This window comes from Silurus aristotelis (assembly GCF_946808225.1).
Source record: "Silurus aristotelis genome assembly, chromosome: 8".
NCBI classification, from domain to species: Eukaryota; Metazoa; Chordata; class Actinopteri; order Siluriformes; family Siluridae; genus Silurus; species Silurus aristotelis.
The window spans coordinates 23,921,701-23,939,580 of record NC_139581.1 but is presented as its reverse complement, the minus strand read 5'-3'; positions in this window follow the sequence as shown (position 1 = coordinate 23,939,580).

Below are 17,880 nucleotides of genomic sequence, written 5' to 3'. Positions count from 1 at the left end.
GTGAAGAAAAGTAAAACCTATTTCAAAATCCTTTCACTTCAAGATCTGCATGTGGTCAGTACATGGTTGAGGAGAAGAAATGCTGGAACACAGCTCCTTAACACTGCAGCAGCACGGTTTGCAGTCAACCCCGTAGATAATTAAAACGCCAACAAAATACATCCACGACTTTTGAGCGTTCATTATTCGGCCTACACATGGTCACCAAAACAAAAGTCTAGGTTTCATTTGAGATCACTGGCTTGAACACTTGTTTTGTTATCATGATAGCTGAGCATGGTCTCTGACTGAATCCTTTACATTGTAATTCAAATTCATTTAAAACTTCATCTGATATCGACAAGAACCCCACTGGGTTTCCCAGCACCGTTTGGAAGCTAGAAGAGTAGATCCGAGCCACTCTTTGCCACAAGATGTGAGTCCCGTCTTGGTTGCTCGCTGTGAGCAGAGTGGCGCAGCGGAAGCGTGCTGGGCCCATAACCCAGAGGTCGATGGATCGAAACCATCCTCTGCTAACTGTAACCTTTTTAATACCTCAGTCACATTCCTCAATGGCAATCTGAAGACATAATACCATTGAGGTATCAGAATTCTGTGTTCAACATCTTCCTATATGCACCTTTTTAGCTAGCCTATGGACAGTTAGGCCAAAGTCATTTTTAATCATACATTTAAAAAATGCCACATAATTTTATATGAGCCCCGTTTCATTGGGAATAGGGGTAAGAAAGTTGTGCTCGCATGTGATTAGCAGAGAGGTGGACATAGATTGGGATCACACATAAGGATGAGTATCACTTCAGAGTGGGGAAAAGTAAAAACCTATTTCCAAATCCTATTACTTCACTATCTGCATGTGATGAGAACATGGGTTGAAAAGGACAAATGCTGGATTCGAATGACCTGCCAACTTTGTGCACCAAACAGAAAGATTCCCATTGGATTCCTTTTAATGCAAGCAAAGAACCAGTTGACTCAAGGATGAATGTGCAGGGGTCATGGAAAACCTTCCATAATCAAGGCTGAGAGGATAAGGTGACGGACCTAATATCCGTTGGTGTCTCCCTGCGCCATGTTAAAATCATGCCTACTACATTAGTGATCTTAGTGTCTTACAAATTCCCCACAGATTGTTCCGTCAGAACACAGCTCTTTAACACTGCAGCAGAACTATTTAAAGTCATCCGCATAGATAATTAAACCGCGAACGAAAAACGTCTTCTACATTTGCGTGTTCGACATATGACCTAGACAATGGTCGCCAGGGCAAGAGGCATCAACCCCTGGCTGTCAGGATGGCCGAGCGGTCTAAGGCGCTGCGTTCAGGTCGCAGTCTCCTCTGGAGGCGTGGGTTCGAATCCCACTTCTGACAGATGTTTACCTTGTTGGTCAGTTTTTCTGAACTGAGCCCGTGCAGGGGAGACTTGTTGAGTTGATGCTGAAAAAACATGAGAGAAAACTATTCAACATGCTGACTCTGTTCGATTGTACAGTTTGCTTGGCTAATGCTCAAGTCATCTGCTGCTTGTTTGATATTGAAATATCTTGGCAAAATTTCACTGAATATCGAAGACTCATCCGGATGCTTGAGCATGTCTTTGGACAAAAATAGTTGAAACCTCGCTGTGACACACCAGTCTAGCTTTCATTTGACATCACTGGCTTGAACACTTGTTTTGGTATCATGATAGCTAGGCATGGGCTCTCATTTGAACAGAATCTGGTTCCAGGAATGGCACAAAAGTGTGCAACTGTGTGGCTAAATCTGTGTGTAAATAAAGTGCAAAGGGAAAAGAATGCAATGTCTTATCTGCTAGTATCCTCAGATTCCTTCTTTTTTCGTTTCTATAGTGGCATTTTATCTTGATAATTCAATTAGGACATGGATCATTGATGAACCATGACACTATCTGATTTACAGCATTTGTGAAAGAAAAGGTGTCACCTACAAGTAAATCAGTGTATTGCAAAATGTGAACAAGTGAAAAGGACAGATATCACAACAATGCTGTACAGAGTACACTGATCTGCATAATCCAGTCCTTTATTGTTTTCTGAAAATAAGCTTAGTATGTGTGTTTTGGACCTATCTGGTTGTACGGAGGAATAAATACAAATCATTACTTTTTGACTAAAAAAGGCTAAACTTGACAAACTGAAAGAAAAACTGTGTGCAGTGCAGGATAACCTTTGTATTCTATTTGACAAGAGCTCGTGAGACTGTTTAACATAGAGCTAAAACGAGCACTTTTTGACTAGCATTTACAGCGACCCTGGATCTCGACGGATCTAGGCTTTGGACCCGCTGATCAACATCTGCAGTATTAACGGAAGGAGATCTACTGTATTTGACCAAAGTTATAGAGTGGCAGCGGTGGGATTCGAACCCACGCCTCCAAAGAGACTGGAGCCTTAATCCAGCGCCTTAGACCGCTCGGCCACGCTACCGGTAGGGAAGCCGGGAGATGAGACCGCCAGCTTGCGGAGGAGATGCTGTCGCAGCCGGCCATGACGTCAGCGGCATGCACGAAACACGCTTAACAAAAGACTTTTGCTCGAGATCAAAGTGATACAAAAACACACAACAGGCTGTGCAGAATTGGTCGTCCATTGCATTGCCCTCTGATTGTCAACAATCATCCACATATAATAACAGGATTCAGACGCAAGTTTTTTTTGCCACTGTCGTTTTGCCACAGCTGCGACGATCCATCATGGAAACAGACAACCTTTGCAAAATAGACAGCAACAAAAACAGCTTCGGAAATTCCTCTAAAGGTAACGGCACACTTGCGTCTTCTGCCAATGGTAAATTTTGGTTTGTTGTTTTAGGTGGCCTCTTGAGGCCACTGAAGGCATGTACGTGGACAGCAAGAAAGACGGGGGCCACAATCCCTAGGGAAGCCTTTGGAGGGTCGCAATGCTTAGGCAAACCTCACAGTTTCAGAAATTCCTCTTAACAGTCAAGTATGGCTTTACTGAGTAGCATTATATCCTGAAGCCTTGTGATAGAAATAGCAAAAGAGCCAGAAGTTGTTGCAAATCTGACACTAAGATACAGCCTTGCGACGAGGGTGGGACTCGAACCCCACGCATGCAAAGCACAATGGATTAGCAGTCCATCGCCTTAACCTCTCGGCCACCTCGTCCGATAAAGATGACTGACGGCACTGCTGAAGAAACGAGGGGCTTTTATTTTATCGCGCACAAAAGGGAGGTGCAGTGTGTTATGAGATGGGCCAAGGTTTATAAATAGATACTTGGCCAAGCTACCTGTCGCCCAAGGACCCCTTTGGCTCGTGAAAGAAAAAAAATGTAAACGTCCTTCCTGCTAGCATCCTCAGAGTCCATTTTTTTTCCCTTTTCTACAGTGGCATGTTATCTTGATAATTTAATTAGGAGGTGGAACATTGTCTCCCAAGGTGTGAAGAGCATTATTCGCCATGAACCTCGACACTTTCTCATGTACAGCCTTTGTAAAAGAAAAAGTGTCACATAAAAGCAAATCAGTGTATGGCTTTACACTGTACACTGCTCTGCATAATCCAGTCTTTTAATGTTTTCTGAAAATAAGCTTAGTATGTGTCATTTGGACCTTTTGAATATACAAAAAAAAATTATAATATTCATACCATTTTATTTCATATTGGTTCGGACAATTTTGCAGATTAAGAAAAAGCTCTACTAGGAAATTGTGATCAAGGATTCCTTCATGGCAATCTGAACACATAATGCCATGAAGGTATCAGATTTTTGTGTGCAATATCTTCCTATATGCAAATTTTTAGCTGGCCTAAGAACACTTAGGCCAGAGTCATTTTTAATCATACATTTAATAAATGTCACAATTTTATATGAGCCACCTTTCATTGGGAATAAGTGTAAGAATGTAGTGCTTAAATGTGATTAGCAGAGAGGTGGACATCGATTAAGATCACAGATAAGGATGAGTATCGCTTCAGAGTGAAGAAAAGTAAAACCTATTTCAAAATCCTTTCACTTCAAGATCTGCATGTGGTCAGTACATGGTTGAGGAGAAGAAATGCTGGAACACAGCTCTTTAACACTGCAGCAGCACGGTTTGCAGTCAACCCCGTAGATAATTAAAACGCCAACAAAATACATCCACGACTTTTGAGCGTTCATTATTCGGCCTACACATGGTCACCAAAACAAAAGTCTAGGTTTCATTTGAGATCACTGGCTTGAACACTTGTTTTGTTATCATGATAGCTGAGCATGGTCTCTGACTGAATCCTTTACATTGTAATTCAAATTCATTTAAAACTTCATCTGATATCGACAAGAACCCCACTGGGTTTCCCAGCACCGTTTGGAAGCTAGAAGAGTAGATCCGAGCCACTCTTTGCCACAAGATGTGAGTCCCGTCTTGGTTGCTCGCTGTGAGCAGAGTGGCGCAGCGGAAGCGTGCTGGGCCCATAACCCAGAGGTCGATGGATCGAAACCATCCTCTGCTAACTGTAACCTTTTTAATACCTCAGTCACATTCCTCAATGGCAATCTGAAGACATAATACCATTGAGGTATCAGAATTCTGTGTTCAACATCTTCCTATATGCACCTTTTTAGCTAGCCTATGGACAGTTAGGCCAAAGTCATTTTTAATCATACATTTAAAAAATGCCACATAATTTTATATGAGCCCAGTTTCATTGGGAATAGGGGTAAGAAAGTTGTGCTCGCATGTGATTAGCAGAGAGGTGGACATAGATTGGGATCACACATAAGGATGAGTATCACTTCAGAGTGGGGAAAAGTAAAAACCTATTTCCAAATCCTATTACTTCACTATCTGCATTTGATGAGAACATGGGTTGAAAAGGACAAATGCTGGATTCGAATGACCTGCCAACTTTGTGCACCAAACAGAAAGATTCCCATTGGATTCCTTTTAATGCAAGCAAAGAACCAGTTGACTCAAGGATGAATGTGCAGGGGTCATGGAAAACCTTCCATAATCAAGGCTGAGAGGATAAAGTGACGGACCTAATATCCGTTGGTGTCTCCCTGCGCCATGTTAAAATCATGCCTACTACATTAGTGATCTTAGTGTCCTACAAATTCCCCACAGATTGTTCCGTCAGAACACAGCTCTTTAACACTGCAGCAGAACTATTTAAAGTCATCCGCATAGATAATTAAACCGCGAACGAAAAACGTCTTCTACATTTGCGTGTTCGACATATGACCTAGACAATGGTCACCAGGGCAAGAGGCATCAACCCCTGGCTGTCAGGATGGCCGAGCGGTCTAAGGCGCTGCGTTCAGGTCGCAGTCTCCTCTGGAGGCGTGGGTTCGAATCCCACTTCTGACAGATGTTTACCTTGTTGGTCAGTTTTTCTGAACTGAGCCCGTGCAGGGGAGACTTGTTGAGTTGATACTGAAAAAACATGAGAGAAAACTATTCAACATGCTGACTCTGTTCGATTCTACAGTTTGCTTGGCTAATGCTCAAGTCATCTGCTGCTTGTTTGATATTGAAATATTTTGGCAAAATTTCACTGAATATCGAAGACTCATCCAGATGCTTGAGCATGTCTTTGGACAAAAATAGTTGAAACCTCGCTGTGACACACCAGTCTAGCTTTCATTTGACATCACTGGCTTGAACACTTGTTTTGGTATCATGATAGCTAGGCATGGGCTCTCATTTGAACAGAATCTGGTTCCAGGAATGGCACAAAAGTGTGCAACTGTGTGGCTAAATCTGTGTGTAAATAAAGTGCAAAGGGAAAAGAATGCAATGTCTTATCTGCTAGTATCCTCAGATTCCTTCTTTTTTCGTTTCTATAGTGGCATTTTATCTTGATAATTCAATTAGGAGATGGATCATTGATGAACCATGACACTCTCTGATTTACAGCATTTGTGAAAGAAAAGGTGTCACCTACAAGTAAATCAGTGTATTGCAAAATGTGAACAAGTGAAAAGGACAGATATCACAACAATGCTGTACAGAGTACACTGATCTGCATAATCCAGTCCTTTATTGTTTTCTGAAAATAAGCTTAGTATGTGTGTTTTGGACCTATCTGGTTGTACGGAGGAATAAATACAAATCATTACTTTTTGACTAAAAAAGGCTAAACTTGACAAACTGAAAGAAAAACTGTGTGCAGTGCAGGATAACCTTTGTATTCTATTTGACAAGAGCTCGTGAGACTGTTTAACACGGAGCTAAAACGAGCACTTTTTGACTAGCATTTACAGCGACCCTGGATCTCGACGGATCTAGGCTTTGGACCCGCTGATCAACATCTGCAGTATTAACGGAAAGAGATCTACTGTATTTGACCAAAATTATAGAGTGGCAGCGGTGGGATTCGAACCCACGCCTCCAAAGAGACTGGAGCCTTAATCCAGCGCCTTAGACCGCTCGGCCACGCTACCGGTAGGGAAGCCGGGAGATGAGACCGCCAGCTTGCGGAGGAGATGCTGTCGCAGCCGGCCATAACGTCAGCGGCATGCACGAAACACGCTTAACAAAAGACTTTTGCTCGAGATCAAAGTGATACAAAAACACACAACAGGCTGTGCAGAATTGGTCGTCCATTGCATTGCCCTCTGATTGTCAACAATCATCCACATATAATAACAGGATTCAGACGCAAGTTTTTTTTGCCACTGTCGTTTTGCCACAGCTGCGACGATCCATCATGGAAACAGACAACCTTTGCAAAATAGACAGCAACAAAAACAGCTTCGGAAATTCCTCTAAAGGTAACGGCACACTTGCGTCTTCTGCCAATGGTAAATTTTGGTTTGTTGTCTCAGGTGGCCTCTTGAGGCCACTGAAGGCATGTACGTGGACAGCAAGAAAGACGGGGGCCACAATCCCTAGGGAAGCCTTTGGAGGGTCGCAATGCTTAGGCAAACCTCACAGTTTCAGAAATTCCTCTTAACAGTCAAGTATGGCTTTACTGAGTAGCATTATATCCTGAAGCCTTGTGATAGAAATAGCAAAAGAGCCAGAAGTTGTTGCAAATCTGACACTAAGATACAGCCTTGCGACGAGGGTGGGACTCGAACCCCACGCATGCAAAGCACAATGGATTAGCAGTCCATCGCCTTAACCTCTCGGCCACCTCGTCCGATAAAGATGACTGACGGCACTGCTGAAGAAACGAGGGGCTTTTATTTTATCGCGCACAAAAGGGAGGTGCAGTGTGTTATGAGATGGGCCAAGGTTTATAAATAGATACTTGGCCAAGCTACCTGTCGCCCAAGGACCCCTTTGGCTCGTGAAAGAAAAAAAATGTAAACGTCCTTCCTGCTAGCATCCTCAGAGTCCATTTTTTTTCCCTTTTCTACAGTGGCATGTTATCTTGATAATTTAATTAGGAGGTGGAACATTGTCTCCCAAGGTGTGAAGAGCATTATTCGCCATGAACCTCGACACTTTCTCATGTACAGCCTTTGTAAAAGAAAAAGTGTCACATAAAAGCAAATCAGTGTATGGCTTTACACTGTACACTGCTCTGCATAATCCAGTCTTTTAATGTTTTCTGAAAATAAGCTTAGTATGTGTCATTTGGACCTTTTGAATATACAAAAAAAAATTATAATAATCCTACCATTTTATTTCATATTGGTTCGGACAATTTTGCAGATTAAGAAAAAGCTCTACTAGGAAATTGTGATCAAGGATTCCTTCATGGCAATCTGAACACATAATGCCATGAAGGTATCAGATTTTTGTGTGCAATATCTTCCTATATGCAAATTTTTAGCTGGCCTAAGAACACTTAGGCCAGAGTCATTTTTAATCATACATTTAATAAATGTCACAATTTTATATGAGCCACCTTTCATTGGGAATAAGTGTAAGAATGTAGTGCTTAAATGTGATTAGCAGAGAGGTGGACATCGATTAAGATCACAGATAAGGATGAGTATCGCTTCAGAGTGAAGAAAAGTAAAACCTATTTCAAAATCCTTTCACTTCAAGATCTGCATGTGGTCAGTACATGGTTGAGGAGAAGAAATGCTGGAACACAGCTCCTTAACACTGCAGCAGCACGGTTTGCAGTCAACCCCGTAGATAATTAAAACGCCAACAAAATACATCCACGACTTTTGAGCGTTCATTATTTGGCCTACACATGGTCACCAAAACAAAAGTCTAGGTTTCATTTGAGATCACTGGCTTGAACACTTGTTTTGTTATCATGATAGCTGAGCATGGTCTCTGACTGAATCCTTTACATTGTAATTCAAATTCAATTAAAACTTCATCTGATATCGACAAGAACCCCACTGGGTTTCCCAGCACCGTTTGGAAGCTAGAAGAGTAGATCCAAGCCACTCTTTGCCACAAGATGTGAGTCCCGTCTTGGTTGCTCGCTGTGAGCAGAGTGGCGCAGCGGAAGCGTGCTGGGCCCATAACCCAGAGGTCGATGGATCGAAACCATCCTCTGCTAACTGTAACCTTTTTAATACCTCAGTCACATTCCTCAATGGCAATCTGAAGACATAATACCATTGAGGTATCAGAATTCTGTGTTCAACATCTTCCTATATGCCCCTTTTTAGCTAGCCTATGGACAGTTAGGCCAAAGTCATTTTTAATCATACATTTAATAAATGCCACATAATTTTATATGAGCCCCGTTTCATTGGGAATAGGGGTAAGAAAGTTGTGCTCGCATGTGATTAGCAGAGAGGTGGACATAGATTGGGATCACACATAAGGATGAGTATCACTTCAGAGTGGGGAAAAGTAAAAACCTATTTCCAAATCCTATTACTTCACTATCTGCATGTGATGAGAACATAGGTGAAAAGGACAAATGCTGGATTCGAATGACCTGCCAACTTTGTGCACCAAACAGAAAGATTCCCATTGGATTCCTTTTAATGCAGGCAAGCACCAGTTGACTCAAGGATGAATGTGCAGGGGTCATGGAAAACCTTCCATAATCAAGGCTGAGAGGATAAGGGGACGGACCTAATATCCGTTGGTGTCTCCCTGCGCCATGTTAAAATCATGCCTACTACATTAGTGATCTTAGTGTCTTACAAATTCCCCACAGATTGTTCCGTCAGAACACAGCTCTTTAACACTGCAGCAGAACTATTTAAAATCATCCGCATAGATAATTAAACCGCGAACGAAAAACGTCTTCTACATTTGCGTGTTCGACATATGACCTAGACAATGGTCACCAGGGCAAGAGGCATCAACCCCTGGCTGTCAGGATGGCCGAGCGGTCTAAGGCGCTGCGTTCAGGTCGCAGTCTCCTCTGGAGGCGTGGGTTCGAATCCCACTTCTGACAGATGTTTACCTTGTTGGTCAGTTTTTCTGAACTGAGCCCGTGCAGGGGAGACTTGTTGAGTTGATGCTGAAAAAACATGAGAGAAAACTATTCAACATGCTGACTCTGTTCGATTCTACAGTTTGCTTGGCTAATGCTCAAGTCATCTGCTGCTTGTTTGATATTGAAATATCTTGGCAAAATTTCACTGAATATCGAAGACTCATCCGGATGCTTGAGCATGTCTTTGGACAAAAATAGTTGAAACCTCGCTGTGACACACCAGTCTAGCTTTCATTTGACATCACTGGCTTGAACACTTGTTTTGGTATCATGATAGCTAGGCATGGGCTCTCATTTGAACAGAATCTGGTTCCAGGAATGGCACAAAAGTGTGCAACTGTGTGGCTAAATCTGTGTGTAAATAAAGTGCAAAGGGAAAAGAATGCAATGTCTTATCTGCTAGTATCCTCAGATTCCTTCTTTTTTCGTTTCTATAGTGGCATTTTATTTTGATAATTCAATTAGGAGATGGATCATTGATGAACCATGACACTCTCTGATTTACAGCATTTGTGAAAGAAAAGGTGTCACCTACAAGTAATTCAGTGTATTGCAAAATGTGAACAAGTGAAAAGGACAGATATCACAACAATGCTGTACAGAGTACACTGATCTGCATAATCCAGTCCTTTATTGTTTTCTGAAAATAAGCTTAATATGTGTGTTTTGGACCTATCTGGTTGTACGGAGGAATAAATACAAATCATTACTTTTTGACCAAAAAAGGCTAAACTTGACAAACTGAAAGAAAAACTGTGTGCAGTGCAGGATAACCTTTGTATTCTATTTGACAAGAGCTCGTGAGACTGTTTAACATAGAGCTAAAACGAGCACTTTTTGACTAGCATTTACAGCGACCCTGGATCTTGACGGATCTAGGCTTTGGACCCGCTGATCAACATCTGCAGTATTAACGGAAGGAGATCTACTGTATTTGACCAAAATTATAGAGTGGCAGCGGTGGGATTCGAACCCACGCCTCCAAAGAGACTGGAGCCTTAATCCAGCGCCTTAGACCGCTCGGCCACGCTACCGGTAGGGAAGCCGGGAGATGAGACCGCCAGCTTGTGGAGGAGATGCTGTCGCAGCCGGCCATAACGTCAGCGGCATGCACGAAACACGCTTAACAAAAGACTTTTGCTCGAGATCAAAGTGATACAAAAACACACAACAGGCTGTGCAGAATTGGTCGTCCATTGCATTGCCCTCTGATTGTCAACAATCATCCACATATAATAACAGGATTCAGACGCAAGTTTTTTTTGCCACTGTCGTTTTGCCACAGCTGCAACGATCCATCATGGAAACAGACAACCTTTGCAAAATATACAGCAACAAAAACAGCTTCGGAAATTCCTCTAAAGGTAACGGCACACTTGCGTCTTCTGCCAATGGTAAATTTTGGTTTGTTGTCTCAGGTGGCCTCTTGAGGCCACTGAAGGCATGTACGTGGACAGCAAGAAAGACGGGGGCCACAATCCCTAGGGAAGCCTTTGGAGGGTCGCAATGCTTAGGCAAACCTCACAGTTTCAGAAATTCCTCTTAACAGTCAAGTATGGCTTTACTGAGTAGCATTATATCCTGAAGCCTTGTGATAGAAATAGCAAAAGAGCCAGAAGTTGTTGCAAATCTGACACTAAGATACAGCCTTGCGACGAGGGTGGGACTCGAACCCCACGCATGCAAAGCACAATGGATTAGCAGTCCATCGCCTTAACCTCTCGGCCACCTCGTCCGATAAAGATGACTGACGGCACTGCTGAAGAAACGAGGGGCTTTTATTTTATCGCGCACAAAAGGGAGGTGCAGTGTGTTATGAGATGGGCCAAGGTTTATAAATAGATACTTGGCCAAGCTACCTGTCGCCCAAGGACCCCTTTGGCTCGTGAAAGAAAAAAAATGTAAACGTCCTTCCTGCTAGCATCCTCAGAGTCCATTTTTTTTCCCTTTTCTACAGTGGCATGTTATCTTGATAATTTAATTAGGAGGTGGAACATTGTCTCCCAAGGTGTGAAGAGCATTATTCGCCATGAACCTCGACACTTTCTCATGTACAGCCTTTGTAAAAGAAAAAGTGTCACATAAAAGCAAATCAGTGTATGGCTTTACACTGTACACTGCTCTGCATAATCCAGTCTTTTAATGTTTTCTGAAAATAAGCTTAGTATGTGTCATTTGGACCTTTTGAATATACAAAAAAAAATTATAATAATCCTACCATTTTATTTCATATTGGTTCGGACAATTTTGCAGATTAAGAAAAAGCTCTACTAGGAAATTGTGATCAAGGATTCCTTCATGGCAATCTGAACACATAATGCCATGAAGGTATCAGATTTTTGTGTGCAATATCTTCCTATATGCAAATTTTTAGCTGGCCTAAGAACACTTAGGCCAGAGTCATTTTTAATCATACATTTAATAAATGTCACAATTTTATATGAGCCACCTTTCATTGGGAATAAGTGTAAGAATGTAGTGCTTAAATGTGATTAGCAGAGAGGTGGACATCGATTAAGATCACAGATAAGGATGAGTATCGCTTCAGAGTGAAGAAAAGTAAAACCTATTTCAAAATCCTTTCACTTCAAGATCTGCATGTGGTCAGTACATGGTTGAGGAGAAGAAATGCTGGAACACAGCTCCTTAACACTGCAGCAGCACGGTTTGCAGTCAACCCCGTAGATAATTAAAACGGCAACAAAATACATCCACGACTTTTGAGCGTTCATTATTTGGCCTACACATGGTCACCAAAACAAAAGTCTAGGTTTCATTTGAGATCACTGGCTTGAACACTTGTTTTGTTATCATGATAGCTGAGCATGGTCTCTGACTGAATCCTTTACATTGTAATTCAAATTCAATTAAAACTTTATCTGATATCGACAAGAACCCCACTGGGTTTCCCAGCACCGTTTGGAAGCTAGAAGAGTAGATCCGAGCCACTCTTTGCCACAAGATGTGAGTCCCGTCTTGGTTGCTCGCTGTGAGCAGAGTGGCGCAGCGGAAGCGTGCTGGGCCCATAACCCAGAGGTCGATGGATCGAAACCATCCTCTGCTTACAGCATTTGTGAAAGAAAAGGTGTCACCTACAAGTAAATCAGTGTATTGCAAAATGTGAACAAGTGAAAAGGACAGATATCACAACAATGCTGTACAGAGTACACTGATCTGCATAATCCAGTCCTTTATTGTTTTCTGAAAATAAGCTTAGTATGTGTGTTTTGGACCTATATGGTTGTACGGAGGAATAAATACAAATCATTACTTTTTGACTAAAAAAGGCTAAACTTGACAAACTGAAAGAAAAACTGTGTGCAGTGCAGGATAACCTTTGTATTCTATTTGACAAAAGCTCGTGAGACTGTTTAACATAGAGCTAAAACGAGCACTTTTTGACTAGCATTTACAGCGACCCTGGATCTCGACGGATCTAGGCTTTGGACCCGCTGATCAACATCTGCAGTATTAACGGAAGGAGATCTACTGTATTTGACCAAAGTTATAGAGTGGCAGCGGTGGGATTCGAACCCACGCCTCCAAAGAGACTGGAGCCTTAATCCAGCGCCTTAGACCGCTCGGCCACGCTACCGGTAGGGAAGTCGGGAGATGAGACCGCCAGCTTGCGGAGGAGATGCGGTCGCAGCCGGCCATAACGTCAGCGGCATGCACGAAACACGCTTAACAAAAGACTTTTGCTCAAGATCAAAGTGATACAAAAACACACAACAGGCTGTGCAGAATTGGTCGTCCATTGCATTGCCCTCTGATTGTCAACAATCATCCACATATAATAACAGGATTCAGACGCAAGTTTTTTTTGCCACTGTCGTTTTGCCACAGCTGCGACGATCCATCATGGAAACAGACAACCTTTGCAAAATAGACAGCAACAAAAACAGCTTCGGAAATTCCTCTAAAGGTAACGGCACACTTGCGTCTTCTGCCAATGGTAAATTTTGGTTTGTTGTCTCAGGTGGCCTCTTGAGGCCACTGAAGGCATGTACGTGGACAGCAAGAAAGACGGGGGCCACAATCCCTAGGGAAGCCTTTGGAGGCAAGAAGTCGCAATGCTTAGGCAAACCTCACAGTTTCAGAAATTCCTCTTAACAGTCAAGTATGGCTTTACTGAGTAGCATTATATCCTGAAGCCTTGTGATAGAAATAGCAAAAGAGCCAGAAGTTGTTGCAAATCTGACACCAAGATACAGCCTTGCGACGAGGGTGGGACTCGAATCCACGCATGCAAAGCACAATGGATTAGCAGTCCATCGCCTTAACCTCTCGGCCACCTCGTCCGATAAAGATGACTGACGGCACTGCTGAAGAAACGAGGGGCTTTTATTTTATCGCGCACAAAAGGGAGGTGCAGTGTGTTATGAGATGGGCCAAGGTTTATAAATAGATACTTGGCCAAGCTAGCTGTCGCCCAAGGACCCCTTTGGCTCGTGAAAGAAAAAAAATGTAAACGTCATTCCTGCTAGCATCCTCAGAGTCCATTTTTTTCCTTTTTCTACAGTGGCATGTTATCTTGATAATTTAATTAGGAGGTGGAACATTGTCTCCCAAGGTGTGAAGAGCATTATTCGCCATGAACCTCGACACTTTCTCATGTACAGCCTTTGTAAAAGAAAAAGTGTCACATAAAAGCAAATCGGTGTATGGCTTTACACTGTACACTGCTCTGCATAATCCAGTCTTTTAATGTTTTCTGAAAATAAGCTTAGTATGTGTCATTTGGACCTTTTGAATATACAAAAAAAAAATAATAATAATCCTACCATTTTATTTCATATTGGTTCGGACAATTTTGCAGATTAAGAAAAAGCTCTACTAGGAAATCGTGATCAAGGATTCCTTCATGTCAATCTGAACACATAATGCCATGAAGGTATCAGATTTTTGTGTGCAATATCTTCCTATATGCAAATTTTTAGCTGGCCTAAGAACACTTAGGCCAGAGTCATTTTTAATCATACATTTAATAAATGTCACAATTTTATATGAGCCACCTTTCATTGGGAATAAGTGTAAGAATGTAGTGCTTAAATGTGATTAGCAGAGAGGTGGACATCGATTAAGATCACAGATAAGGATGAGTATCGCTTCAGGGTGAAGAAAAGTAAAACCTATTTCAAAATCCTTTCACTTCAAGATCTGCATGTGGTCAGTACATGGTTGAGGAGAAGAAATGCTGGAACACAGCTCCTTAACACTGCAGCAGCACGGTTTGCAGTCAACCCCGTAGATAATTAAAACGGCAACAAAATACATCCACGACTTTTGAGCGTTCATTATTTGGCCTACACATGGTCACCAAAACAAAAGTCTAGGTTTCATTTGAGATCACTGGCTTGAACACTTGTTTTGTTATCATGATAGCTGAGCATGGTCTCTGACTGAATCCTTTACATTGTAATTCAAATTCAATTAAAACTTTATCTGATATCGACAAGAACCCCACTGGGTTTCCCAGCACCGTTTGGAAGCTAGAAGAGTAGATCCGAGCCACTCTTTGCCACAAGATGTGAGTCCCGTCTTGGTTGCTCGCTGTGAGCAGAGTGGCGCAGCGGAAGCGTGCTGGGCCCATAACCCAGAGGTCGATGGATCGAAACCATCCTCTGCTAACTGTAACCTTTTTAATACCTCAGTCACATTCCTCAATGGCAATCTGAAGACATAATACCATTGAGGTATCAGAATTCTGTGTTCAACATCTTCCTATATGCCCCTTTTTAGCTAGCCTATGGACAGTTAGGCCAAAGTCATTTTTAATCATACATTTAATAAATGCCACATAATTTTATATGAGCCCCGTTTCATTGGGAATAGGGGTAAGAAAGTTGTGCTCGCATGTGATTAGCAGAGAGGTGGACATAGATTGGGATCACACATAAGGATGAGTATCACTTCAGAGTGGGGAAAAGTAAAAACCTATTTCCAAATCCTATTACTTCACTATCTGCATGTGATGAGAACATAGGTGAAAAGGACAAATGCTGGATTCGAATGACCTGCCAACTTTGTGCACCAAACAGAAAGATTCCCATTGGATTCCTTTTAATGCAGGCAAGCACCAGTTGACTCAAGGATGAATGTGCAGGGGTCATGGAAAACCTTCCATAATCAAGGCTGAGAGGATAAGGGGACGGACCTAATATCCGTTGGTGTCTCCCTGCGCCATGTTAAAATCATGCCTACTACATTAGTGATCTTAGTGTCTTACAACTTCCCCACAGATTGTTCCGTCAGAACACAGCTCTTTAACACTGCAGCAGAACTATTTAAAGTCATCCGCATAGATAATTAAACCGCGAACGAAAAACGTCTTCTACATTTGCGTGTTCGACATATGACCTAGACAATGGTCACCAGGGCAAGAGGCATCAACCCCTGGCTGTCAGGATGGCCGAGCGGTCTAAGGCGCTGCGTTCAGGTCGCAGTCTCCTCTGGAGGCGTGGGTTCGAATCCCACTTCTGACAGATGTTTACCTTGTTGGTCAGTTTTTCTGAACTGAGCCCGTGCAGGGGAGACTTGTTGAGTTGATGCTGAAAAAACATGAGAGAAAACTATTCAACATGCTGACTCTGTTCGATTCTACAGTTTGCTTGGCTAATGCTCAAGTCATCTGCTGCTTGTTTGATATTGAAATATCTTGGCAAAATATCACTGAATATCGAAAACTCATCCGGATGCTTGAGCATGTCTTTGGACAAAAATAGTTAAAACCTCGCTGTGACACACCAGTCTAGCTTTCATTTGACATCACTGGCTTGAACACTTGTTTTGGTATCATGATAGCTAGGCATGGGCTCTCATTTGAACAGAATCTGGTTCCAGGAATGGCACAAAAGTGTGCAACTGTGTGGCTAAATCTGTGTGTAAATAAAGTGCAAAGGGAAAAGAATGCAATGTCTTATCTGCTAGTATCCTCAGATTCCTTCTTTTTTCGTTTCTATAGTGGCATTTTATCTTGATAATTCAATTAGGAGATGGATCATTGATGAACCATGACACTCTCTGATTTACAGCATTTGTGAAAGAAAAGGTGTCACCTACAAGTAAATCAGTGTATTGCAAAATGTGAACAAGTGAAAAGGACAGATATCACAACAATGCTGTACAGAGTACACTGATCTGCATAATCCAGTCCTTTATTGTTTTCTGAAAATAAGCTTAATATGTGTGTTTTGGACCTATCTGGTTGTACGGAGGAATAAATACAAATCATTACTTTTTGACCAAAAAAGGCTAAACTTGACAAACTGAAAGAAAAACTGTGTGCAGTGCAGGATAACCTTTGTATTCTATTTGACAAGAGCTCGTGAGACTGTTTAACATAGAGCTAAAACGAGCACTTTTTGACTAGCATTTACAGCGACCCTGGATCTTGACGGATCTAGGCTTTGGACCCGCTGATCAACATCTGCAGTATTAACGGAAGGAGATCTACTGTATTTGACCAAAATTATAGAGTGGCAGCGGTGGGATTCGAACCCACGCCTCCAAAGAGACTGGAGCCTTAATCCAGCGCCTTAGACCGCTCGGCCACGCTACCGGTAGGGAAGCCGGGAGATGAGACCGCCAGCTTGTGGAGGAGATGCTGTCGCAGCCGGCCATAACGTCAGCGGCATGCACGAAACACGCTTAACAAAAGACTTTTGCTCGAGATCAAAGTGATACAAAAACACACAACAGGCTGTGCAGAATTGGTCGTCCATTGCATTGCCCTCTGATTGTCAACAATCATCCACATATAATAACAGGATTCAGACGCAAGTTTTTTTTGCCACTGTCGTTTTGCCACAGCTGCAACGATCCATCATGGAAACAGACAACCTTTGCAAAATATACAGCAACAAAAACAGCTTCGGAAATTCCTCTAAAGGTAACGGCACACTTGCGTCTTCTGCCAATGGTAAATTTTGGTTTGTTGTCTCAGGTGGCCTCTTGAGGCCACTGAAGGCATGTACGTGGACAGCAAGAAAGACGGGGGCCACAATCCCTAGGGAAGCCTTTGGAGGGTCGCAATGCTTAGGCAAACCTCACAGTTTCAGAAATTCCTCTTAACAGTCAAGTATGGCTTTACTGAGTAGCATTATATCCTGAAGCCTTGTGATAGAAATAGCAAAAGAGCCAGAAGTTGTTGCAAATCTGACACTAAGATACAGCCTTGCAACGAGGGTGGGACTCGAACCCCACGCATGCAAAGCACAATGGATTAGCAGTCCATCGCCTTAACCTCTCGGCCACCTCGTCCGATAAAGATGACTGACGGCACTGCTGAAGAAACGAGGGGCTTTTATTTTATCGCGCACAAAAGGGAGGTGCAGTGTGTTATGAGATGGGCCAAGGTTTATAAATAGATACTTGGCCAAGCTACCTGTCGCCCAAGGACCCCTTTGGCTCGTGAAAGAAAAAAAATGTAAACGTCCTTCCTGCTAGCATCCTCAGAGTCCATTTTTTTTCCCTTTTCTACAGTGGCATGTTATCTTGATAATTTAATTAGGAGGTGGAACATTGTCTCCCAAGGTGTGAA